This window comes from Berghia stephanieae, chromosome 8 (genome assembly GCF_034508935.2).
Source record: "Berghia stephanieae isolate SIO BIC M18660-M18661 chromosome 8, UCSD_Bste_1.3, whole genome shotgun sequence".
Classification (NCBI taxonomy): domain Eukaryota; kingdom Metazoa; phylum Mollusca; class Gastropoda; order Nudibranchia; family Aeolidiidae; genus Berghia; species Berghia stephanieae.
Window position 1 is genome coordinate 22,198,245 of NC_088367.1, and position 12,500 is coordinate 22,210,744.

General features: G+C 36.9%; 1 protein-coding gene across 4 annotated transcripts in view; it reads right to left on the bottom strand.

Moving 5' to 3' along the window:
- LOC144978374 (branched-chain-amino-acid aminotransferase, cytosolic-like) overlaps positions 1 to 5,102 on the bottom strand; it is a 24,358-nt gene extending 19,256 nt beyond the window's left edge. Inside the window, exon 1 of one of the 4 annotated variants that reach the window (XR_013646507.1) lies at positions 4,753 to 5,076. The gene's annotated coding sequence lies outside the window, so the exon portion shown is untranslated. Of the gene's footprint in view, positions 1 to 4,029; positions 4,184 to 4,752 lie in introns of those variants that run through there. The other 3 variants (XR_013646508.1, XM_078924313.1, XM_078924314.1) reach the window with 3 other exon arrangements.
- Positions 5,103 to 12,500: the final 7,398 nt, after the last annotated feature.

Consider the following 12,500-nt stretch of genomic DNA (forward strand, 5'->3'; position numbering starts at 1 on the left):
TCATACACGACGTTGACCAAGCTGTTAGAAAATCCCGTCCTAATGAGTGTCCTACCAATTGAACTATCGAGACCATTAACTGAGTACTAGGTAATCACAAACTGCTGACAATCATGAATTCAAGGACACTGAAATAATAATATCGGTCACGCCGTTGGAAATCAGATGAGCGCTTTGATAATGGACAGAAAGTAAGAGCAAAGTTGAAGGGGAAAAGAGAGAGGTTGTTCAACTTTGTCCTCACTCAGAAAACATGCCATCTTTGTGTGGCTTAAAACACATTGTCCCGGGACTAGAGCATTTACATAGCACAATATCAAGCAAACGTGCTCGAGGCGCTTTTTAAGGGGGGGGGGGGGGGGGGGGGGGGCTAGCCAACAGCAACACTTAACAAGTTGAGCGAGACGTGCGTCTGTTAGGCGATATTACATTTTTTTTCCGACATAGACTACGCATTTAACGACCAGGTACTCATTTTAAACCTGAGCACGGTGAGAGATTGCGATTAAAGAGCATTCTCCATGGACTCAAACTCAACTATGCGCCACCGCTCAGAGCGGGACATTCGGATCCGAAGGGAGTGTCATACCAAGACTACACAACCCCACAGAAGATTGGAAATTCCAGAATCATAGAATGTTACGAGCACCACCCGGTGCCGGTGAAACCGACAAAAGGAGAAAAGTGAAACCAGTATCGTTCCATAATATAATAGGAAAATAGAAATTAGTAGTAGTAGTAGTAGTAGTAGTAGTAGTAGTAGTAGTAGTAGTAGTAGTAGTAGTAGTAGTAGTAGTAGTAGTAGTAGTAGTAGTAGTCGTAGTAGTAGTAGTCGTTGTTGTAGTAGTAGTAGTAGTAGTAGTAGTAGTAGTAGTAGTAGTAGTAACGTTTCGGGTTCAAAACCCTTCTTCAGTCAACAACAACACACAAAAAACAATGAAAACATAAATACATTACTTTAAAAGAAAAGTGAAACCAGTATCGTTCCATAATATAATAGGAAAATAGAAATTAGTAGTAGTAGTAGTAGTAGTAGTAGTAGTAGTAGTAGTAGTAGTAGTAGTAGTAGTAGTAGTAGTAGTAGTAGTAGTAGTAGGTAGTAGTAGTCGTAGTAGTAGTAGTCGTTGTTGTTGTAGTAGTAGTAGTAGTAGTAGTAGTAGTAGTAGTAGTAGTAGTAGTAGTAGTAGTAACGTTTCGGGTTCAAAACCCTTCTTCAGTCAACAACAACACACAAAAAACAATGAAAACATAAATACATTACTTTAAAAAATATATATAAAAAACAGATCGACAAGGGCTTAGCAAATCCAAATAATATTCATAAAATAGAAGATGGTCGGGAAAATAGGCTATAAATCAAAGAAGATTACAAGTGTTGGTAACCCCCCAGACTCACAATGGTGTTATCACTATGGACGTTACCTAGCCTGTTGAAACTGAGGGTGACAAGCCCGTTACTATAATATAATATATGATGAGAGTTAATTTCCATACATAAAATATACATGACCTAGCACATAATATTATTATAATATACATATAAAATACAGACAGACATAGTAAAAAAAAAAAAAACATAAGCTCCTCCACAACGATAGCTCATTAGAATGCAGAATCAATATGTGTGTTAAATGGATGTCCATTATCACGCTATAAAACCGTGTGGCGTATTAGGTGTGTAGCTGTCATCAACAATATCAAGGCTATGATGTATGTTAATCAAAAAGCAATGAATAGACAGGGCGAGTAATGAACAGACAAGGAGAAACAAACCCTATTTGATACGCCAATTAAAAACCCCTCTCTCTCTCTCTCTCTCTCTCTCTCTCTCTCTCTCTCTCTCTATATATATATATATTATATATATATATATATATATATATATATATATATATATTATATATATATATATATATATCACACCTACACACTTACACACACACACACACACAGACACCATCTGTCGCGCCATCATGTGATCTGACTAACATTCCTTTAGAAATGTTAATTCAGGCGTACGTGTGAAACGATTTAAAATATCTAATTAGTGCATTGAGCATTGTCGTGGTTTGAATGGAAAGCTAGCACATCCTGAACAGTCTATCATTAGACATAATCCATTCATAAACATAATATAATACACACAGAGTGTATTATTTTAATTATTGACACGCGTGCCTTCTCTTCCAATAAAACCAGATATGATATAGCCTACCATTCAACGTACATCAATATTTTTAATTATTGTTGAAAAATTTGAATATAGAAATACATGAAAAAAAAAGAGAAGAGAGAAAGGGGTGACAATTTTTTTTTTTTTTTAATAGAATAGATAAGTTGCATGGACTGTTTGTAATTAGACATGCAGATGACTGAATGCCTACTATTAATATTAAGGGGATTTATTTGTTCAAATATCATAGTATACCGTCAACAGGGGGTAACTTTGTCTCAATAGATTTGGGCAATTTAAGTATAATTCAGTTCTGTGACATTTACTTCTTTTGATAAAAAATGAAGTCTTGTTATAAGGGAAATAACGGCAACAAGCATGAGAATACTCCACATCAGTTGAAGAAAAGTCATCTCAGTCGACGTGATGTGATACTACTAATATTATTATTCAAGAATTGAGAACATCCTGCTTTCTGGTTTACAACTTTTTTTATCACGAAGATTTGTCACCTTGTAATGACTTTGATATAATATCAGGATGACAGAAATGCAGAATGTACGGTATAATTTTTGTTGTTGAGGGGAATAAATAAAATAATGCGAAGGGCATTGAACATGGTGAATCTATGGCAAAGAGCTATACAAATGTTCAAATACATTTATTACTTTACCTATTTGTATTTGTGTGGTTATGTGGTTTAGAGGTATGATACTCATTTTTGGAACGGAAAGTCCAGGGCTCGAATCTTGCGCTGAGTGGTGCATAGGTGAGTCCTTGGAAAAGGCTCTTTACTCACATTTGCTCGACATACTCAGGTGTAAAATGAGTACCTGGTCGATAACAGAGTTGTCTCTGTCTGACAAAAAATTGAAACACCGCCTAACAGGCGTCATGTCTCGTCCTAAATGTTATATGTTACTGTTGGGTAGGGACCCCTTGTAAAGTGCTTTGAGCACATTTAGTGGATATTGCTCTACACGAATGATCAAGTTGGTTTTTTGGTCTGATCAATCAATTTAAGGCTTGTCCCTATGAACTGCTATTATAATGTTAAATGACACATTCATTATCCACAATGAATAACAACCAGTCCAAATACAATATATATCCCTGTCCCTTTTACCACATTGCAAAAAGAATAGAAGTCTTTCATTTCAATCTAAGTTTTAAATATATGATAGACAGAGGCCAAAGCATTCTGTATATATTGTGAGAGTAAGATTTAAATTGAGTCCGCTTTAATATCTTATTTAAAATTTCAGTGATCAACAACCAATTAAGTTTTCACATCAGCCTGTAACAACACAGTGTTATTGCTCTCTTAGTGAAAATGAATAGGTCTATAGCCAGTTAGAGTCAGAAGAGAATGGAAGAAATTATGATTTTAACGGATATTCACTTTCACTGAAAATAAACGGTTAATCTACTTTTTATATTTAGACAGAATTACTGTACAATTGTGCGGCTATGCGGTCTTATGGTATGACACTCACTTTCAGATCCGAATGTCCTGGGTTTGAGCCTCGATTGGCGCATACGTGAGTTTTTGGAAAAGGCTCTTTATTCATTCTCTCACCGTACTCAGGTGTAAAATGAGTAGCCTACCTGGTTGTTAACAGCAGTGTCTCTGTCCGAAAAAAAAAATTGTAATATCGCCTAACAGGCATCATGTCCCATCCTAAATGTTAAGTGTTGCTGTCGGCCTGGGACCCCTTGTAAAGTGCTTTGAGCACATGTCATGGATAGTGCACTATATGAAAGCTCAATTATAATTACAATCAGGTCAAATGATGTTCATCAATAAATACAACCAAACACAAGAGACAATCTTACATTAATGTAATATTACTCACCTCCTTTTTAACTAGAGTATGATAGCGCAGTACAGCTGAAACTTCTTTGATTACTTTTTTTTCTCTTGAATAGATTTAGTTTTATTATGTCTTGTGATTCAATTTACATCCTTTTAAACAGGGAGACATGTTTATGTCAATGTCATAGACACTCGAGATAAAAATACAAGCAGGATGTCATTGTGAAATTCCAAAATATTATCAAGCGTAGCCTTGCCAAGCCTTTGTTTTCGTCAGATAGATAGCTGGAGCGCTTGATTGCATTTCTATGTTATCAGTAAAACTGTTTGCGAAACTCTTTTGATGATAACGTGAGGCTAGGTAGCTACCAATCCCTAACATGAATTTCATCACCATTTCTTTTCTTTTACTTACCCCCATTATTATTCGTAATAAAATAGATGATAATGCCCCATTATTATGCCTTGTCTGTACTCAAAAAGTAAAGCATCATATTTTTGTGTCATCGTAAATATTAACTTTTATGTATAATAATATGTCCACTAAAAGTTGGGTTAGTGACATTGATGACCTGCAAACATTCTGGTTGAATTTCAATCCAATACATAGGGACATTTAGGGATACAATTACAATCAGTGTTGTGAGCCTTGTTCTAGTATTGCAGATCTACCCTTTTTAGTTCTGCCAAGAATGCACGTTCATGAAACATAACTAGTATGGCATTAGATTGCTTTTGGTCTAATTTAAATTGACTGACTTACCTTAAGTCTTATCTCTCTTGGGGACTGAATAATCAATCACAAAAATGCAAGATGACGATAACGAGAATTCGCCACTCAAGAAACCCCTTTCTGTTCAAGATGATCAATCAATAACAGTAACAGGTAATGTTTGTGTCGGTTTCAAACAAGAAAGACTTTACACAACCGGTGTCTTTACAACTGAACCTCGATAGTAATATTCCCCGAAGGTGTTTTTTTTTGTTTTGGTTTGGTAACGATTGGCTTCCAGACACAGTTATAACATGTAAATCGGTTCCGTTGACTGATTGACCCACTCCTTCACAGACAAGTCAGTCGAATGTCGAAAAACATGCATCGATAAAGTGAATGACGAAATAATGGGTCATACCATTGTTTGTGGTAAACACAGTGAGAGGGGTGGTAGGTTAAAGTGTGTTTTGTTATTTTCAATGAATTCCTTACAAAGCATTCCAATCTTACATACATTTATAAATTTATCACATAGTTTATGCTATGGTACCACTTTTAACTATAATTTATTGTTTCTTACGATGTTTAAATTAATGAATACATTTGTCCTTCACTATATCAACCTTTATATTTAATGTGGAATTGCCTGATTTTGGTTGGTCCATTTTGGGGGCTTGTCGGGGGTGCTGGCGATTAAATAATTATTTGAAAAGTGAGTGGAGCAGGCACTTATGTTGGTAACAACAAGATATGAAGTGAGTAGAAAAGTGCCAGAAGACAATAGCGAATAAAAAATTTTTTTCGCGGCGATGGTGGGGTTAGAACCTGCGACCTTATTGGTACGACAACTCCGCCTGGCAGGTGAGAGCGTGGCTCTACCGTGTGAGCTATCCACGAACACAAAAATATTCGTATGGGGTAGAGCCACGCTCTCACCTGCCAGGAGAAGTTGTCGTACCAATAAGGTCGCAGGTTCTAACCCCACCACCGCCGCGAAAAATTTTTTTATTCTCTATTGTCTTCTGGCACTTTTCTACTCACTTCATATCTTGTTGTTACCAACATAAGTGCCTGCTCCACTCACTTTTCTGAATTAAAAATTCACCCCATACACCGGAGCATACTCAATGTCTTAATCGTTTCTATGTTATATGTTTGTGATGAGAATATTGGCTATTGGGCTTAACTGCTGGTCAAAATTACTTCGCGATGGTGGTGAACGAATCGGCGATCTCAAGAAGTGGGTGAGATAGGGATCTAGAAATGACTTTGGGTTTGAAACGAATATTTTTGTGTTCGTGGATAGCTCACACGGTAGAGCCACGCTCTCACCTGCCAGGCGGAGTTGTCGTACCAATAAGGTCGCAGGTTCTAACCCCACCACCGCCGCGAAAAAATTTTTTATTCTCTATTGTCTTCTGGCACTTTTCTACTCACTTCATATCTTGTTACCAACATAAGTGCCTGCTCCACTCACTTTTCTGAATTAAAAATTCACCCCATACACCGGAGCATACTCAATGTCTTAATCGTTTCTATGTTATATGTTTGTGATGAGAATATTGGCTATTGGGCTTAACTGCTGGTCAAAATTACTTCGCGATGGTGGTGAACGAATCGGCGATCTCAAGAAGTGGGTGAGATAGGGATCTAGAAAAGACTTTGGGTTTGAAACGAATATTTTTGTGTTCGTGGATAGCTCACACGGTAGAGCCACGCTCTCACCTGCCAGGCGGAGTTGTCGTACCAATAAGGTCGCAGGTTCTAACCCCACCACCGCCGCGAAAAAATTTTTTATTCTCTATTGTCTTCTGGCACTTTTCTACTCACTTCATATCTTATAATTATTTGACCTACATCTATTTCGTATCACTATAGATGTCAGCTTGGAAATTCTTTGACAGATGATTATGTGGCATTTTGGCATTTTCTCACCGTGGATGAAATTAATGTGTCGTTTATTGGCTTTATAAACCATTAAATTAATGTTCTTTTCGATATTAGAATAAAATGTGAAAACTTCATTAAATACTTAATTTAAAACTGTGGTGAACAGGTACTCATATTAATAATGTTCATATCATTTCATCGAATCACATTGTAATAATAATAATAATAATAATAATAATAATAATAATAATAATAATAATAATAATAATGATAAAACTAATAATAATAATAAATAATAATAATAATAATAATAATAATAATAATAATAATAATAATAATAATAATAATAATAATAATAATAATAATAATAATAATAATAATAATAATAATAATAATAATAATAATAATAATAACAGTTGCTTGTGGCAGTGGAATATAGAGAACAGGGGCCCGTTTCAAATTAAAAAGGTAATCTTCACATAAACATTGTGGCTTAAGAAAAGTTGGCATTTTATAACATCAACTAGCATGGTCAGCTATGTTTAACATTTTTCTCAAAAACTATCTGGCAGTCTAGTTATCGATCTTTTTTTTTTTTTTCATTGTTAACTCAACACTCAACGCGACAAAGTAACTTCTTCTTCTTCTTCTTCTTCTTCTTCTTCTTCTTCTTCTTCTTCTTCTCGTATGCCTTTATATCTGGAGTCCCGTTTCGACGATGAATGTTCTCATCTTTTTGAGTTCTTCTAGCGGGCGGATTTTGTTGTTGTTGTTATGAAGAGAAGTTGCAGAGGGCCATCTCTTCTCCACACTTTTTGTATCACTGCAGTATATGCTCTACATCTTTCTCCTCTTAACCACATGAGCAGACCGATGACTGCATTATGCGTCTGTACATATGCTTTTTTAATTCTATTGTTGCCTGTCCTGAGGCGGAACAGGATTACTTGTTCATGTTTGGGCAGCAAATGGTAATCATTTGAACGCATTGGTATTGTATGAAGGGCCTTATTTATGAGTTCTGTCTCGCGGAAATTAATGTGGTATTGTTTGTTGTTCCTTTTTGGAAGCATTTTTTTTTTTTTTTTTTTTGCGAGTCTGTCATCTTCCTCATTTCCTGATATGCCGCGATGAGCTGGAATTCACAGAGGAACCGTTCTAGCAGCGTTTATACTCTGAAGAGTTTCAATTAATTTATTTATTCCACCTGTCTTCAACGCTTTCAAAGCTGATATAGAATCAGTGAAAAATTCAGTCTGCCTGTTATGATTGGTGTATAACTGACCTGACTTATGCCTCTTGGTTCCTGGCGAAGCATAGGGCATCAACAACACTCTTCCATCTGCTTCTGTCCTTGGCACAGACCTTTGCCTCACTCTAGGTATGATTGAAGACGCACAAATCTTGGTGAAGGCTCCTCCTCCAGGTCTGTTTTAGATGACCCTGTTATCTCTTGCTCTGTGAGTTCCATTCGAGAGCCTGCTTTGTTATGTTGCAGGGCTCCTTCCACAGCGTATGGTGAACCCATCGCCATTTTCTGCGCCTGGCCTAGAAACCCATTTATTGCTCTTGGTTTGCAACCATTTTAATTTGAGTATTTGTCGAAGACAGCGATTGACAAAAGTTTGTATCTTGGCTGATGAGGTCAATAATGTTTGCCAAGTCTCTGACCCATAGAGCAGGACTACTTTAACATGTGTGTTAAAGATTTTAAGCTTGGTGTTTGTGGATATGCTGGTAGCGTTCCATGCTGTTCTCAATATTGCAAAGGAATGGCACGCTTTCTTGATTCTAGCAATGCTGTCCTCATCAGTTCCACCTGACGGACTGGTTTTGCTGCCAAGGCATGTGAATTATCCGATGTCTTATATTGCTGTACGTAGATGGTGATTTGGGATTCTTGTTTGGTAGTAGTTTTGTCTTCTCTTCAGTAATCTTGAGACCAACATGCTGAACTGTTTCTTCCAGTGCCGGGACTTTGTTCTGCATGTCCTGTAGGCGATGTTAGAGGAGGGCCTCGGTCATCTATAAATTCAAGGTTTTCAAGTATTTTTGAGAATGTTCATTGAATGCCATTTTTGGAGTTGCCATATGCTAGTCCAATATCACAAGAAATAGAAGTGGGGACACCAAACAGCCTTGCCTAACTCCTGAGTTAATATCAAAATCATCTGAGAGTCGACCATTTTGAATGACTTGGCAGGAGAACCCGTTAAAAAGTCCGTTTTATGATGTTTAAAAACTTATCTGGCACCCCATAGTGGGGTTGCTTAGATGCTTTCTCTGTCTACGCTGTCAAACGCTTTCTCAAAACTATAAAGCATACATACAGGGATGGTTGCCACTCAATAGACTGCTCACCGATGATTCTCATGGTTGTGATATGGTCTGTGTATTAGCGTTCTGAAGCCTACTTGCTCTTCTCGACTAAGGTCCAATGTATCTTTCATCCTGCCAAGCATGATTCTTGTAGACTTTTGCTTGGTATGGAGAACAAGCTGGCTAGTAAAAAAAAAAATATTAAAATTTGAAAAAAATAAAAGAAAAATAACCACAATGTATTAAGTTTTCCGATTTCTGAAATTTGTCATGTAGTGTCATCGTTGGTCAAGTAGTAGTAGTAGTAGCAGCAGCAGCAGCAGCAGCAGCAGCAGTAGTAGTAGTAGTAGTAGTAGTAGTAGTAGTAGTAGTAGTAGTAGTAGTAGTAGTAGTAGTAGTAGTAGTAGTTGTTGTTGTTGTTGTTGTAATAGTAGTAGTAGTAGTAGTAGTAGTAGTAGTAGTAGTAGTAGTAGTAGTAGTAGTAGTAGTAGTTGTTGTTGTTGTTGTTGTAGTGGTAGTAGTCGTAGTAGTAGTAGTAGTAGTACAGTTCTCGCTGGATTCTAGCAAGCCGAATTCCAGCACACTCTCCTTATATGGTCGTCGCTTTGTATTTTGACGGAATAAACCAGCATATTTTTGACCAATCAAGACACGAGATTTGTGACACACCTTCAAGTCAGCCGCTGGTTGTTACGCTGGTTGTTACGAAACAGTCAAGTGAATGAAATCGACATCTTATATCGCCAGTTGGGTGATTAGTTCTCACAATATTTTTATAAATCAGACTATAAACGTTTTATGATTCACATAGTTTTCTATGTTGGCTCTATTGATTAAGCGGCAAAACAGTGCGTATTTTTCTAACAATCATACTTTCTTCTTTCTTCTTCAACTTATCCCGCATTTTGCAGGGTTGCCAAAATGAAGGCCACATCTCCATGCATCTCGGTTCAGAGCATCATCTTCCTCCAGGCCCAGTTCTTTCATATCGTCCTTTACCTTATCCAACCATCTAGTCTTTAGGCGTTGTTGGGACAATTCCACACCCGCTTGGTGTGGAATTGCTCCAATACCCAAAACAAAAAACAACAACAAACATTGGATAAGGATATAACTATTTACTTGAAATGATAGCTGGAGTCTTTATTTGTAAAATATGATTTTAATTAAATATTTTTACATAAAAAAAGACATTTGAAATTCGAAACCTGTAAGGTGTGGAATTTAGCTGGGGCCTGTCTTTGTAAAATAAAACCATTGACAAAAGATTTTGATTAAATATTTTCACACAAAAAGTCACAAGAAATTCGAAATCTGTAGGGTGTGGAATTTCCCTGACATTTATAAATCTAAAATAGGCACAACATTTTACTTAAGGCATCTAGAATAGGTTTGGGGGGAAATTTTACATGTCCGATGACTGATTAAGCAATTCTAGCTTGTGCTTCAAAGTTGAAGAAAATTTAACAACATTTTGAAATATTTGAAAACAATGAGTGTTGCACTTATCTTCAATGGGCTTGTAAAAGCTTGAAAAATTGTCAGAATTCAACGGTAGGAAAAGTGGCTGGTTCTTGTGTTCAAGCAGGAAATAGAAATCAAAGCCAGTTAAAACTTTTAACAGTATCCCTTGGGTCTTTTTGTATTCTTTCTACGAAGAAGTAGATGTAATGAATGTGGGTGTGGAATTACCCCGGGTGTGTAATTCCACCCACCTAACCCTACACGTATTTCCATCGGCAGTTCATTAATTGTTTAATGCTCTATTTACTATTCTGCTTTTGTGCTTAAAATTAAATGTTTATCCTACAACAATCTCTCTATGTGTAAGATTAGGCAACTGTTGTCCTATTCAAGTCTTAGCATGTCCTATAATGTCATGAATAAAGAAAGAGGGACAAAGGACCCTCACCTCGATCATTAACCAATGCAGCTAGACAAAGAAATAATAGCACGTGGTTTGTATCAAAATGCACAAACGCACACATATGTAACACACGCATGCTGACGTCATGACCCATCGCCCGGGCATTTTAATGGCCGATAGGCGCATGTGATGACCGTTGACCAATCAGAATAATTGATTTGTAAGGTTGTCAGGGAAACCTTGACTTGTTTACAGTTTTTAAAGTTCATTATTGGTTAAACCTTGAAATTGTGGAAACAGTCATGCTTTCTCTGAGATAGATAAAGACACTCCCTTTGCTGTGATATCTTACACGCTATTGGGCTGAGGAAAAGACTCAGTCTTACTAAGCCTTGGAAAGGGTGGCTATCTGAGAGAAAGTTAACTCTCGTTTTGAATGTTTCACTGGTAGTTGTATTTTTAAACTTGAAATTTATATAACTTATCGTCAATGTTTATGTTGAATTATTATGTTTTTCATGTGGAAAAATGGTTGTAGTTTCTGAAACAACAAAAAAAAAAAAAACAAAAAAACTGAAATTTGATCATTTTGACCATTTCCACTTTAAAACCGTTTTCTTCGTTTTTCAAATCCCGACTTAATACCGCTTCGAGGCGTAGGGTCACAAATACTCTGTCTTCGATCTGCTTACCCTTGCCTTGATCCCCTCCTTTCCAACACCCGTCTCCAACCGTAGCCATCGTTAACTTATAGCCTGACGTCAAAAGACAAGTCTTAAGCCACAAAAGAAACAAAATCGTGAGTTGTGTTCAATAGTTCAACCAATGGGATCAATTGTTTCTTTGAGCACGACTAACGACAACTCACAAGACGCTGCAAAACCTAAAAAAATGACGTCAAACTGTAAGTCCTAGAGGGTTCTAATGTCAGGCCGTAGCCATCGTTAGCTTATAGCCTGACACCGACCAAAAAATGACATCAAAAGACCAGTCTTTGGCCACAAAAGAAAACAAATCGTGAGTTGTATTCAATAGTTCAACCAATGGGACCACTTGTTTCCATGAACACTACTAACGACAACTCACTAGGCTGTGCAAAAACCAAATTATGACGAAGCCCCCAAAAAACTTGAGCTTTAATATAGCGCAATATCCACAAAACGTGCTCAAAGCGCTTTACAAAGGATCACTGACCAACAGCAACACGTAACATTTAGAACGAGAGATGACGCCTGATAGGCGATATTATATATATATTTTTCCATCAGGGACAACATTGTTAACAGCCAGGCACTAATTTTACACCCGGGTACGATGAGATAATGTGAGTAAAGAGCCTTTTCCAAGGACTCAACTATGCGCTGAGTGAGGCTCAAACCCTTGACCTTCCGATCCGAAAGCGAGTGTCATACCAAAAGACCACATAGCCGCACGCATCCTATATTATTCAAAGTGATCCTTATCGACGAAATGTTAATTTTAAAGTTAAAACGATCATAGACATTATGACATCACTTTGATTACGTACAGCATTCTTCTGTATGAAAACGCGAAATGTCGGCACACGTCTCATACTTCTGGATAAGAACTTAATTTTCACAACCTAAACCGTCCCGATATAATCATTTCGAAGGGATGGGTCACATTGAGCAACAGCAATATCTTCGATTGTTATCATTTATTCGATTTTCAAAGATGGAGGTAGAAATAGCGAATTTAA